The 13,818-nt window shown below is 47.1% G+C and overlaps 1 long non-coding RNA gene across 1 annotated transcript; it reads right to left on the bottom strand.

Moving 5' to 3' along the window:
- Positions 1 to 2,126: 2,126 nt before the first annotated feature.
- On the bottom strand, positions 2,127 to 13,817 carry LOC136391924 (uncharacterized). The gene is made up of 3 exons (XR_010748900.1): positions 13,685 to 13,817; positions 6,665 to 6,961; positions 2,127 to 5,024 (listed from the first exon to the last, which is right to left on the bottom strand). It is a non-coding gene; the product is annotated as an uncharacterized lncRNA (long non-coding RNA).
- Between the last annotated feature and the right edge of the window lies 1 nt (position 13,818).

A 13,818-nucleotide genomic window follows, 5' to 3' on the forward strand; every position in this document is an offset into this window, starting at 1 on the left:
CTTGTTCTCAAACCCTTGCTCTAGACGTGATGGAAGTGGCTGCTTCTTTTGTATTTTTTCGAAGTTAGAAGCACAGAGGCAGTCAGACAGACTTCAACATGAGCCCTACAGGGATCCACCCGGCATGCCCACCAAGGCGCGATGCTCCGCACATCTGGGGCGTCACTCTGCTGCGGCTGGCGTCATTCTAGCACCTGAGGCGGAGGCCATGGAGCCATCCTCAGCGTCTGGGCCAAGTTTGCTTCATTGGAATCTTGGTTGCAGGTGGGGAAGAGATAGAGAGGAAAGGTTGGAGAAGCAGATGGGCACTTCTCCTATGTGCCCAGGCTGGGAATCAAACCGAGGACTTCCACATGCCGGGACGACGCTTTACTGCTGAGCCAACAGACCAGGGCCAGAGTGGCTGCTTTTTAAGCCCAAGTGGTGTACTCTCCGGATAATATAATTAGGTTAAAGCTTCTGGAATAACTCAATTGTCTTAGTATAAATTGGCTTCCTCTCCTGAGGAAGCTGGGTGATAACTAAGGCCACCTTCTCTGGAGAAAGGATTTTCCTGGAGCAGAGCAAGTTTCCACTTCTGCTTTAGAATGTTTAAGGAGCCAGAACTGGGCGGCTGCTGCTTGCCTCTCGTGTGGTAGCCACTGTCTCCATGCTCCCAGAAGCAGGAATATTCATGTAAGAGTTCACAGGTCTGACTGACAGTCCCGTGAGTTCCGGGGATGCTTGCAGGTCTCTGTTTTGATCAGTGTGCACTCTGAGCTCCGTGGCAGCCCTTGCAAGAGGCTGGTGATCTGGATTTTAGATGCAGTGGAGGCCAAGGCTCTGATCATTCCTCAGGAATCGCTTCTCTTTGTATTTTGAGTGATTGGTTTGAGACATCTGCCTTAGGACTTGGCATTTCAGAACATCAGGTCTCTGCAAAGTTTGTTATCAATATCCTAGTTAACCTTTAATCAACATAAAATGGTCTTGGCTTCACCACTGGGCAGATTCTACATATTTCACAAGTTTGCCTTTTTTTATGAAGGCTCAGGGGTACAATGCCTTCCCCACAGCCAAAAGCAGTTAACTTAACCTCCTGACACGTGTGCCCTTGACGGTGCGGTGTGTATGGGTAGGTGGGCAGGTAGCACAGGCTACTGAATATGTAGAATTCTCATGAAACCGTAAGGGGGTTTGAAAATGGTTGTGACCTCATGGAAATAGAGGAATGTCACCTTGGCAGGCAACAAATTGGGACCCACCTGTGGCTCTTAGCGCGATACCAACCAGAGCTAACTTTTTTTTAAAGTAAGAGGAGAGGAGATAAGACAGAATTCTGCAAGTGCCCCAACTGGGATTCACCGGGCAACCTCTATCTGGGACGACGCTTGAACCAACTGAGCCATCTTTAGCACCTGAGCCCAACTATCAAACCAATTGAACCACTGACTGTGAGAAGGGAAGAGAAGGGGGGAGAGGGAGGGGAGGAGAAGCAGTTACCCCTTATGTGTGCCCTGATCAGAGGTCAAACCCAGGGCATCTGCCTGCCAGGCCGATGCTCTATTCATTGAGCAAACTGGCCAACGCTGAGCTAACATTTATTAAGCACTTACTGGATACTTTCTCTGTTGAAATTCACAAGGTTCCTAAGTATTTTGCACTATCAGCAATATTGATAATTAGGTCACTCAGGAGGAAATGATGGCAAAGGAGTGGTTTGAAATCAGGTCAGACTTGGAATCAAAGCACTGCAACTCCCACTCTGTATTGACTGGGATGTTGAAATGATTCTTCCAATAGAAGCCTTTTTTTTTCTTTTTCTTTTAATTTTTAGGACAGGTCAGAGGCCCAAATATTGTACAGGCATGCGAACCTTCAAAGCTCCAGTTCTTCCCACCTCCCTAGGTGGGCTGTGTGCAAAGCCCCGAGCCGCAGCCGCCCCTTGCAGAGTTCAAAGAACTATGATTCTCTTGTCTCAGAGGTCCCTCTGCCCTGGGGGCTGTTGGATGAGACTTTTCAGGAATTCAGTTCCCTTGAGCTCTCTCTCCCTGGTGATCCAGTATGATGGTTTAAAAAAAAAACACCGCTGTATTTCCCCATGAGACTCACCTTAATCTTAGTCTTCAAAATTTGAAAAAAAAATGTATTAGTTATTAAACTCATTTTATTCATCATAAAATTCATACAACTCCTCTTCACTGTCAAAAAACTTGCATCCATTAGCTTGTTCTCATCTGTCTGATAATAAACCAGTCTTCATATATTGCCTCGTCCTCAGTTCCATTTATGGCATTTGAAATGCTACACTTCTACAACCACTGTATAAGATGCACCATTTATAAACCCACAATGTTTTGAAAAAATGTGTGTCTTATACATGGGGAAATGCAGATATTTATTAAGCACCAACTATGTGTATGGCATTTGCTTTTCCTCCTCACAGCAACAGAGGCACGGTGAAGTGGAATAATTATCTCTATAATGCAGTTGTTTGTAGAGACTAAAAATACCATAGGAAAAATCAGCAGGTGAGTGGACTAAGGAGGCAAAGCTAGTGAATGACAGGGTTAGGTGTGGCCGTGTAGATCATCAAACCTAATCTAAAAGCTCCTTTTCCAGGTCAAGAAATGGCATGTCGCCCGAAAGGCTGGTCTAGAACACAGAAAGCAGGGAGGGGATCAGGCTGACTGCTCTGTGCTGTACATGAGGGTATTCCAACCTCAGCACTATTGATTTTAGGTGGTATAACTGTTTTTATGGGCCTGTCCTGTGCATTGAAGTTTACCAGCATCCCTGACTTCTACGCACTAAACACCAGTAGCATTCCTCTGCCCAGCTGTGGTCATCAAAGATGTCTCCAGACATTGCCAAGTGTCCCCTGGGGGACAAACCCACGCCGGACCCACTGATCATCATGAACTTGGAGCTCAGCTCCTCCTTGCAGTTTGGGAGGAAATGGTATTTGGGTGCGAAGGGCAGAAAGTCCTCCCAGTCTCCCCGCCCTGTGGGGGAGCTCTGCTGGGACCCCCACTTCCGTCCACAGAGAACAGCCCTCAGGCGGGAGAGGGGACAGTGGCAGAGGGAACCCAGCATGAGCGCCAGACCTTCTGGGAGGTCACATCAGTGTCCTCAGGTCACAGAGGAAGACTGGGGCATTCAGAGGGTTGAACATACCCAGAGAACCCAGTAAGATTTCTCACATTCATCACAGGGAGCCCCCTACGGCACCCAGGATAACTGTCCATGAGTGTGCTCTGGGCCGGAGAGCAATGCCAGAGGGCGCCTCTTAGGCAGTCTTTGTTAATCATAAGCAGTGTATTTATGTGAAGTTATGCTTTGTAGTGTCAGACCTGGCCCCTGACCTGACTCGCACTTGCTCTGGGCCCTGGTAAAATGAGGATGTCGAATGCACCAGTGATGGGCAGTCTTCCCACAGACCCCACTGGCTTCCTCACACCCCCAACCGTGAGAATCACACAGCGCACATAAAGATGCTTATGAGCCTTACAGAGGAAAATGTATATCCTTTAAAACTCAGACTAACTTGTTTCATTGACAGAAGAATGTTAATAGAATGACTTGTCAGCTCACCCAAATATTAATAACAGCCTTTTTGATGAACAGCTACCTGGAGATTAAGTTTCTAACCAATTCCTAAAAGTATACGGCAAAGTGAGACTTATACTAAAGGAAGAAATGAATGACCCAGTCTCATCACTTTCAAAACTCTCCATCAGTAAACAGGAATCTCCTCCTCTGGAGACTTCTCAGCCGTTCCAAACAGCGTCTTGTCTGCAGCCTGAATCGAATCCTGTACCTGGCTGTTCAGACAACAGCCTGGCGGTTAAGCCGTCTAGCTAGTACTGTACCAACTGATGAGTCACGGTTTCAATCGGAATATAATGACAAAGTTATCTTCTGATTCAGACAGGCAGCTGATCTTTCAGCCATGTGAGTAACGAGTAGGTAAACAGTACCTCCCCCTACGCGAAGGAAATTGGATTTCTGGTCCAGGGTCCTATAGCGGGTATGCTGGGAGCACTAGGCCTTTAAAGCAACTGAATACCAGCTGGAGGGCCAGAAACTTCTAGCTTGTGATTCCCAGACCAAGGCCGAATGCGTGAGGACAGAAATGTGAAATGAGTTAACACCGGCTATTGTTTTTTCCTCCCTCTTTCCTCCTATCCAATAACAACCATCTCCCCCATATTCTTGTCCCATCTCTTTCAGGATTCTAGCAAGGACTAAACCCTGAACAAATAAAAACAGGTACTTAGCCTGGCTCATTCACCATTGCATTTCTTGAGCCTAGGACAGTGCTTGGCACACAACGGTGCTCAAAGAATACTTGCTGAACAAACTGATGAATATAATTAAAATAAGGCTCAAGGCCAATATCTCCAGTTCACAGAATGTGGAAAGTTAAGTATACACTTCTTCAGAGGTGGGGACTCCTTCCATTAAACCAAGCTGCCAATAGGCTCAAAATAGATTCAAATCTACCACACCTTAATGGGGAGATACTGGAGGTAGAAAGGCATTTAGTTTTCAAAGGAACAATGTCAACAATAACTATTCGAGAGACCCGATGATCTGTACCGGGGGACCTAGGGGAGGCTACCACCCAGACCTCCTGCAGAGGATCCTGTCTTGTTCAGATATTTATTACTGAAAACAAACAACAGGAGGTTCTGGGGTGGGGGAGGGTGAAGGGAAACGCAAGGAACTTGTTGATTCCTCAGGTTAATTTGTGCTTGTTGCATCCTGATTTGCTGTTTTCAGCACAAACATCAGAGATGCTCCTAGATTTTTGTCCCAGTGCTGGGCTTTTGCCCAAACAAGTCTCTGGCCACTAGCCTATTCTCCACTGCATTCCCTACATTTGCCCCTTTTTGGTTTAATGGGAGTCAACAAGGGGTTAGATCCTGAGAGAGGACTGGGATAGGAGATTTCTACGGCGGGAGGTAAGGGTGGGAGGTATAATGCAAGCACGGCTTCCACTCAAAGGGTCCGCTGAGAAAGTTGGCAAACGATGTTCAAGGCTGAAAGAAACAAGGAAAGATCAGTGAGTCCTGTGAAAGGCCGACGGCGTAGATTAAGACCTGAAACCGATTATGGAGACTGAACCGGTGAGCGGTGTCTTCAAGGCAGGCAACAGCTACATATTGTGCCTCTTACTTGCGTTGTGACATTTGTTTTTTTAGTTTAATTTGGAGATCATGTCCTGTCCAAAGGGGAATGAAAGGCGCCATGAAGGTGGCATTGAGTATCTCCCCAAGATTCTGTGCCATTAAGGGAACAGGGTTGACACATATAGTATAAAATTTGGTGTCACAAACAAGCCGCTGAGGATCTCACATAGTTTATTGCCTTTCTCCAATCCAGACAACAGCGGCCTCCAAAGCATCTAGTGTTTGTAGGATTTCTTGGTCAATTTGTGCTCAAGATTGAAGTTCAGAAGTAGCATTCTGAAGATACTGGTTAACACGCTAGGCAGTCTGAACTGATTGGGAGAGTGCTACTGCAGCAGTAGCAATAATGGAGGCAATTAGGATTCCCAAAAACCATTTTACCTGCACCTTCTCAGGAGCCCAAGTGACCTGCTCAAAGGAAGAATTACTCATCCATGGCGGGTAAGGTAAACTGGAACCCAGGCCTGTGAGCACTGGCAGAGTATATACAAGTGGGTTACGTTGAGGGTAGTAACATGGTGGTAGATACAGGGAGTAATCCAAGTAACGTTATGAAAAAATGTGGTATTAAAATGTTCCCTATGTCGCCCCACAACAGAGGTGAAGTTGAGAGTGGTAATATTGGGAGGGTTAGATGTCATTAGAAAAATGTAAGGTTGGGAAGTACATATTGTAACTTGAGTGATCCTATCATTAGTTCCCTATGTAGAGAAACTGTATTGTCCATGTCGTCAGATTCTAGAGGAGAAAGGTAGTGTGGCCCTCCATGTATATTTTTTCAGGAGAGGAAAGACTGACTTCCCTAGGTGAATGTGAAGGAGCCTCAAGAGGGGCCCTGCAGAACCAGGTTTCATAAAGGAGACCCCTTAATACAAGCATAACGCATTCTCCAACAGCCCTTGAGGTCCAATTTTCCAGGGTTCTATTAACAACTAAGGGAAATGTGGAAAAACTCGTGGAATGACACATTGTCCAACTCATATCCATAGCATCTTTGAAAGAAAGCCAAGGATGGCGACAGACAGGAATGAGGTTTGGAGTGATGTAGGGAACCGTGAACGCTAACCACTCGAACAAATATTTGGTAGTGAGTGGCCCCTCATCTCTCTGTTAAGTTATGATAAATGTAGTTCATGTACCATCCTGGGGGAGAAGGAAAACATTGCTAAGAAGAACTTCCATTACTGGGAGAGGAGAGATTCTATAAACACAGAGGAAGCTCCTCTGAGAGGAAAACACCACCTTGGGGTACCTTACAGCACCCACTACGATAGTATTTTTGACTACAAATTACCTCCACAATTGCAGAGAGGCCCTGGCTGGGGAAGCCATGAAGCCCCTGTAACATGGGAGTCACTGGGAGAAACAGGAGGTTCAGGGTCTTCCCAGGTAATAACATCAAAGATAGAAGGATCTAGAATATAAGCCTAGGAAGTTAAAGGCTGAGGTGAACTTACTGTAAATATAGAGCAAAAGAGTAAAAGTTTTACCTTTGCTGCCTGGGATTCCAGGGTAATAACCGAAACCATAGAGAGAAAGAGGGTTTCCGGGGTGGCAGGAGTCCCGGTGTTCTGCAGTATCATCTGGGCCTGGTTGGTCAGGTTCTTCAAACTGCCCCACGTCAGTCTGGGGCAGCTGTTCTGCTTCTTCTTCTTCGGTGGCGCTTTCACGTTTGGTGGAGTGCTTTTCTCAGGTACTAGCAACTGAGTATCAGGTTGGGGGTCCCCGCTGGGTTGATGGCAACTCATGGTAAGGTTTTACCTATCAGGCAGGAACCCACACAGGACCTGTAGGTGACAAAATAGCAGTAAATCCTTTCCCCTAAGTTAGCAACTCAATGGGCCCCTTCCAATCAGAACCTGAAAGAGGGTCCCAATACAAAACTAATGGTTTCGGTTTGTCCAAAGGAGGAGAGAAATGTTTTCCAGCTGCGACAGTCCCTAGGGAAGAAGCATTTAAAAAACTCTAAGTAAACAAAATCTTATGTACTTGTTCTTGAGGAGTTAACTTCTCTTCCTAGCTCCCTCTTTTTTGTTTTAATAGGTGATGTTTTAAGACAACTGTGAGCCTGTTCGACAATGGCCTGACCATGGGTGTGTAATGGTCCACTGACGACAAATGTGTTAGAAGTGTCATGCAGTATAGACAGGGCCATTCTCTGTTTTAATTGCTCGAGGGCGGCCCATGATCACTAGGGTGGCAAGTAAATGTTTGCTACGAACATGCCGCACTGCCTCTCCACCTTGGCAGGTGACATATACAAATCCTGAGTAACTGTCAATAGTTACATGTAGATACTTTAATTTGCCAAACAGTGGGTGACGTGTCATGTCAGTTTGCCACAAATTATTAGGTGCAAACCCTCAGGGGTTAACTCCTGCAGGGCCTGGGATAGCAAAATGTTGACAGTCGGGACAAGCTCTAATGTCACAAGCTTGACTGAGAGGGTGACAAAATTCCCTCTACTGTACGAGGTCCTTGATGACAAATAAACTGATTAGATTGAAATGCTTGAGCGAGGGCATCAAGGAACATAGCAAGAGTAACTTCTTGAGAGTTTCCTTCCCTTAAAGAGCCAGGAAGAACTGAATAAGATCTAATGTGAACAATAAATAGGAATGTCTTTAGACAGTAATGAGGTTTAAGTTGCTGGAACAGGGTAGAAAGTTGTCAGTCTGACATCTGATGAATAAGAACTGTCTCTATTACCTCGACTGTGTGGACAACATATGCAGAATCTGTAACAATGTTTAGTGGCTGATCAGGAAATAATTTAAGGGCCTCTGCTGCTAGATCTGTACTCTGGGTGCTGGTATGACCCAAGATGATAAAATGTTGCTATTGATTGTTAGCCTTCCATGTAACTACACCGGTTCTTCTTTTTCAGGAACCATCAACAAAGACAGTTAAAAAGCTTCTGAAAATGGAGATCCAGAAATTACCTGTAGGCCCTGGCTGGTTGACTCAGCAGTAGAGCATAGGCCCTGCGTGTGGATGTCCCGAGGTCGATTCCCAGTCAGGGCAGACAAGAGAAGTGACCATACGCTTCTCCACCCCTCCCCCTCCTCTCTCTCTCTCTTTTCCCTTCCCCTCTCCCAGCCATGGCTCAGATGAAACATGTTGGCTCCGGGCACCGAGGATGACTCCACGGCTTCACTACAGGTACTAAAATAGCTCAGTTGCTAGCAACGGCCCCAGATGGGCAGAGCATCGCCTCATAAGGGGCTTGCCAGGTGGATCCTGGGCTGGGCGCATGCAGAAGTCTGTCTCTGTGCCTCCCTGCTTATCACTTAAGAAAATAAAAAAGAAATTACCCGTATTGGTAATTTTTTACTAAATTGAAAGGCAAAGTGAAACTCTAGCTTCTCTAACCCTGGGATAATGATGTCAGGATCTCATCCCAAAAGCTGCTGACAGCATATTCTGCCTTGTGAGAGCAAAGAAAAACATTGTTCTAATTGTGTATATAACTTTTTTCTGGGATGATGTGACTCAAAGATCCATTCAATGGTTCCTAATTGTGGAACAAACTGACACAGCAGCCCAGTAAGTCTATGAGGAATATTTAAAATGATTAAATGAATGGGAGCTCTGTTTTTAATGCTAGTTAACTATCACTGAGATAACTGAGCTATTTATTGTAATTCTGCCCAGGCTTCTGCAGAAAGGTGCTGAGAGGAATCAAGGGTGGGATCACCCTGCTGAGAATTAAAGAGCATGTATGTGGGGACCCCTAAAGAAGAAGGTAGCAAATTGATGACCTAGTAATCTTCTGGAGCTCATTAAATGTTACAATTTCAGGGACATGAAGTTCAACAGCCCATGGGGTAAGCAGGCAGTGAGGATATAACCTAGATACTGCCCGAGTTCTTTTGTCTGGATTTTTTCAGGTGCGATAATTAGTCCTGCATTTTTGAAACTATTAAAAGAAATGTTGTAGTATAAGATTCAATTGTCGTGGGTTGGGATGAGCATTCAGAGTATCATCCATGTAATGATAAATTAATGCCTCAGGATATTCAGACCTTGTACATGTAAGGGTCTTGGCTACAAAAGTTTAACAAATGGTAGGAATATTAATCATTCCCTAACCAAGGACTTTCCAATGACACCGTGCCATGGGAGCTTGAAAATTTACACTGGGTAGGGAAAAAGCAAATTTCTTGTCATCAGGGTGGAGCAGAACTGTGAAAATACATTCCTCAAATCAAGGACCATGAGGGAGAATTCCTGAGGTATCACAGCTGGCTTAGGAATTCCGGGCTCCTAGGCTCCCACAGGAACTACTCTAGCATTCGGCTTTCTGAGGTCATGTAGGAGCCTCCATTTGCCAGACTATTTGGGAATGCAAAATCAGAGGTATTACAAGGGCTCATAGAAGGTTCCATTCTTCTTGCTTCTAACAGCTCCTGAACAAGTTTTTGAGTCTGAATTAACCTTTCCCCTTTTAATGGCCACTGCTCCACCCAAACAGAGGGACCCGGTATCCAATGTAGTCTGAGCGGTTCAGTGGCAGTGGCAGCAAGGACAAATTTGGAGAAGTGCACAAATGGACATCCCATTGTTGTAAACAGATCTCGGCCCCATAGGGTTGTAGGGAGATCTACAATGCAGGGGTGTATGGTAGCAGGCTGGCGTCTGGGCCTGTACACAACATGGGATATTTGTTCTGTTGGGGATTCTGAGTACCTCCTAAGCCAGTGACTGTGACTATGGAGGGTGACGACTCCCAATCTTTATTCCAGTCTTTAGTGACTATGATGGTGACATCAGCCCCAGAATCTACTAGCCCTGTAACAGCCTTGCTGTTAATCAAAACAGTAAGGTAGGGTCTTCGAGTGGTCAATCGTGTTGCCCAGAAAGCCTCTGTACTGCCAATACCTCCTGTTCCCCTTTCATAGTCTGAGTTCCTGGAACAGTGTACGGAAACAAAACAATCTGTGCAGAGCAAACGCCCTTTGAGATGCTCTGACAGTCAGAGTTAGTAAGCATGATCTTAGTCCCTTATAATCAGAATCTATTCATCCAGGGAGACCCTGAATCCCCCAATTGGTGTAACTAGATCTTCCAGAATGAGGCCTGCAGTACCATGTGTAAGGGCCCCCAAACAGTGGTGGGGACAACTTGTACTGCACCAGTTTCATTCAATAGAACATCTGCTAATGAAGGTCTAACCCTGTACTGCCGAGGGACCAGGGCAGCCCAGAGGCCTATATAATCCCTAGGAGTGGGAGAAGGGGGGTAGGAAGCAGAAGGGGAGTCCCCTGTGCGAGTCTCTGATTCAGGGATGGAGTGTTTCCCACCCCACTTAATTCCCTTGAGCTTCTGGGGCTTGAGAGCTGGCGCCCCTCTTTCCAGTTCCCGACAGGGACTTTCCTTTCAGATCTAATTTGGACTGACAGTGATTGGCCCACTGAAAACCCTTTTGACAACAGGTGCATTTTTTCTTTGGTTTGATGTCTGTTGATTTAGTGAATTTGCAGTATTTTTGGAAATGACTCTCTTTTCCACAGCTATAACAGGTCTGGGGTCTAAGAGCAGCAGCTAATACTTGGGCCCTATGAATCTCGGTGCCAATGTTCAGACAGGCCGCAGTCAGTTGAGCAGTATCAGGGTTTTGTCCCATTAAGGGAAGCAGTACTTTCTGACAATCGGCATTAGCACTCTCATCGGCTAATTGTAGGGCAAGAAACGGAGCAGCTTCAGAATTATCCACCTGCAGAGATAGCATTTTGCAGGCAGTTAATCAAGTCTATGTAAGGTCCAGTAGCCCCTTGTCGGATGGTGGAAAAATATACAGTGGGTACCTTGGTATGTGGGATCCTTCCCCAACCCTATAGGCGGACTGTTAGATCGAGGGGAAGCCGCTTGGTTCATCTGGCGTTGTGCTTGCCCAGTACGTATCACTAGGTACCGGCCCTAGTTAACAGCAATTCCAATAGGAATGCCAAAATTTTGTATGGACAATTGCTGAGCGGCAGCCCAATATTCTTGAAACCGAACACTAAATTGTGCAATTGTTAAAGAGTTTGTTTTTGTTTTTAAGTAAGAGGCAGGGATGCAGAGAGACAGACTCCACATGTACCCGACTGCGATGAACCCAGCAAGCCCCCTACCTGGGATGCTCTGCCCATCTGGGGTTGCTGCTCTGTTGCTTGGCAACAGAGGTATCTCAGCGCCTGAGGTGAGGCCATGGAGCCATCCTTAGTGCCCAGGGCCAACCCACTTGAACCATTCGAGCCATGGCTGTGGGGGTGGGGGAAGAGAGAGAAAGAGAGGGGGGGGTATGGATGGAGAGCAGATGTTCACCTCTCCTGTGTGCCCTGACTAGGAATGGAACCCGGGACCAGATGCTTTACCGCTGAGCCAACCGGCCAGGGTCAAGACAGGTCTTACTATAGCTCTCCAGTCCCATGGGGCCATCTTATAACCTGTACTGATGGTTTTAACATGTCCTCAGTAAGGAGCTCTGCAACCCATTTTCAGTTATACTTTTGCAAAACTTCTTGTAGACTTGAAAAGGGAGACTCTCACGTCCAGCCGGTTGTCCTGAGGTTCCAATAACGGAGAAGCCTGTACAATTTCATCTTCCTTTCAAGTCCTTCCCAAAAAGCAGGACTACACTTTCGTAACAGGGTGGAGGCAAAGAGACTGCAGTCTTGCTCAGACAGACTGCTCAGGTATCAGTGGAAACAAATAACAGAAAGAGGCTCCTGTGTGGGGGGGCAGTTAGGGAGGGGGAAGGAACATGTTGACTCCTCAAGTTAATTTCATGCTTGTTGCGTCCTGTTTTGCTGTTTTCAGCATTTAACCTGTTGTTTTCAGTAGGAACATCAGAGATGCCCCCAGCACCGGGCTTTTGCCCCAAGGATTCTCTGGCCAGGAGCAGATTATCAACTATATTCCCTACAGAACACAACTACAAATGGTGAGCAAAGGCAAGGGTCCTGATAGGGGCCCTTTAGAATTGCTGTCAACTGGCCAGCCCTCTGAAACCAGGTCACCAGAATTTGGAGGGAACGTGCATGGAAAAAGCCCAGACTATAAATGCTGAGCATGGGGCCTGGATGCCTCAGGAATGTCCCTCGACCTCAGCTACTCTGCAGTAACTCAGCTCCCTGTGTTCATAGGTAACTAAGGTGGCCAAAGTCAATGAGGCAGCCCCGGCCAAAAGAGGAAGTGAAGCAACAGCCTCCATACCCACCTAGGCCTCACCTCCCCAGGATCCACTCACCTACACTCTTGACAACATGTAACATCACCTCTGGTACCGTAGTGTCCCGTGTTCAGTGCCGGGACTGATCTGGTATCAGGTGTGGTGCGGAGGAAAGCTCTGTGTGTGTCCTTTCCAAGTGCCAGGACAAGACACGGGGACATGGTTCTGTAACCACAGCCAATCCTGTATAGAGGTACTGAGTTTCTTCAAGGCCAGAACAGCAGCCAAAAGGAGGTGATGGCTTCTGCTGCCCCAGGCTGAGTGCATTGGACGAGTGGCCATTATCAACCTTCTAGGCATCTGGAAGCTACCTACCATTCCAGTAGGCAGCACAAGTAATTTACTGTGAGTGCTGGAATCATAATCCTTGGGACAGAGGACCAGATACCCAGGAAAAGCCCCTGGCCCAAGAGGGCATCTCTGCTCCTCCACACTTATTCACCATCTGAGGCCCTGCACGCACCAGTCAGGCTGTCCAGTGTCTAACTGCCCTGCTCTGAGCAAGCGCCTAGATTTGGCTGACAGGCAGCTGGTGGGGCTGGCAGGGCACTCTAAGATCTCAGACTGAATGGGGACTGGGTCAAGGGAAGAATGGGTGCAGGGTTGGGGTGAAGAGATGAGGTGGGGACAGCAGAGGTGAAAGGATATGGAGACCTCATTTTAAATAAGATTGGGTGACAGTGGTAGGAATTGAGACAGCATGAGCTGGAGGCCGTTTAGCCAAGACTTACGGATGGAGAAAATCCTCAGGATGGTTGGAGATGGAAAGGAAGTAGATGATAAGCTAAGAAGTTAGGGTTGAGTCTGAGGATATGAAGCTACATACTTGTAAGACCTGGGACAGGACTGTGGTTAGAGGTATCAAGAAGAAAGGGGTGAACTCAATACGCATCTACTTTAGTGGTGGGTCCTGAATGAGAGTGGGATAGAGGTGGGTGTTTAGGGTGAGCAGACCTTGGGGAGCTGACCACGGGGTGTGGGAGATTGGGACAAGAAAGGTAATCTGGAAAAAGGCAAACCAGCATGGTGGGTCTCAAGCAAATTTGCGTGGGGCCTTAGGAATGTCAAAGCGGTTGAAGGCTGAGGATGAGATGTGTTAGCGGGAGTCGGAGGGATGTGGCCGAGATTGGGGTTGCAACTGCCTTAGAGTAAAGGGTGAGGCTGCATTTACGTAAGACCAGTGATTCAAGAGTGAGGTTAGGAGACTGTTTGGAATCATGGCGCAGGCCTATCGCCCGTTCGCGTCTCGGCCCACCGTCCCTCCGCTGCCTCCAGGCCCGGACCCCTAACTCACCAAAAGGAGCGAGGAGTGCACCGGCCGTACTCCCTCCCAGCCACCGCAGCCCCAGAAGCTCGGAAAGATCCCTACGGCCTTCTAGTTACTGACGACAACAAGATGCGCCCAGGGCGCCTGACACCATCACGCAA

The sequence above is a fragment of the Saccopteryx leptura genome, chromosome 2, assembly GCF_036850995.1.
Source record: "Saccopteryx leptura isolate mSacLep1 chromosome 2, mSacLep1_pri_phased_curated, whole genome shotgun sequence".
Lineage (NCBI taxonomy): Eukaryota > Metazoa > Chordata > Mammalia > Chiroptera > Emballonuridae > Saccopteryx > Saccopteryx leptura.